Source organism: Carlito syrichta, unplaced genomic scaffold (assembly GCF_000164805.1).
Source record: "Carlito syrichta isolate Samal-C Ts95f unplaced genomic scaffold, Tarsius_syrichta-2.0.1 Scaffold308561, whole genome shotgun sequence".
In the NCBI taxonomy this organism is placed as follows: domain Eukaryota; kingdom Metazoa; phylum Chordata; class Mammalia; order Primates; family Tarsiidae; genus Carlito; species Carlito syrichta.
The window spans coordinates 106,738-107,397 of record NW_007252657.1 but is presented as its reverse complement, the minus strand read 5'-3'; positions in this window follow the sequence as shown (position 1 = coordinate 107,397).

Sequence of the window (660 nt, the reverse complement as noted above, 5' to 3'; positions counted from 1 at the left end):
AAGGGGTGCTGGATTTTATCAAAAGCTTTTCCTGCATCTAATGGTCATGTGGTTTTTGTTTTGACATATGTTGATGTATTTAATTACATTTATGGTTTTACGAATGTTGAACCAGTCTTGCATCCCAGGAATGAAGCCTACTTGGTCATGGTGGATGATTTTTGAGATGTATTGCTGAATTCGGTTTGCTAGGATCTTGTTGAGAATTTTAGCATCTACGTTCATCAAAGATATTGGCCTGTAGTTCTCTTTCTTTGTTGGATCTTTACCTGGCTTGGGTATCAATGTGATGTTGGCTTCGTAAAATGATTTGGGGAGAGTTCCATCTTTTTCAATCGCCTGGAATACCTTCGGTAGGATTGGTATCAGCTCCTCCTGAATGTCTTGTAGAATTCTGCTGCAAAGCCATCTGGACCAGGGCTTTTTTTTGTAGGTAATTTTCTTATTATGTAGTTGATTTCCTTGATTGTTACTGGTCTATTTAGGGTCTCAATTTCTTCTTGTTCCAACCTAGGTAGGTTGTGTGATGTCAGAAAGTCCTCCATTTCCTTAAGGTTTTCAAGTTTGTTTCCATACAAGTGTACGTAAGTAGTCTCTAACGATCTTTTGTATTTCTTCAGGGTCAGATGTGACTTCATCTTTTGTGTTTCTCATTGTGCT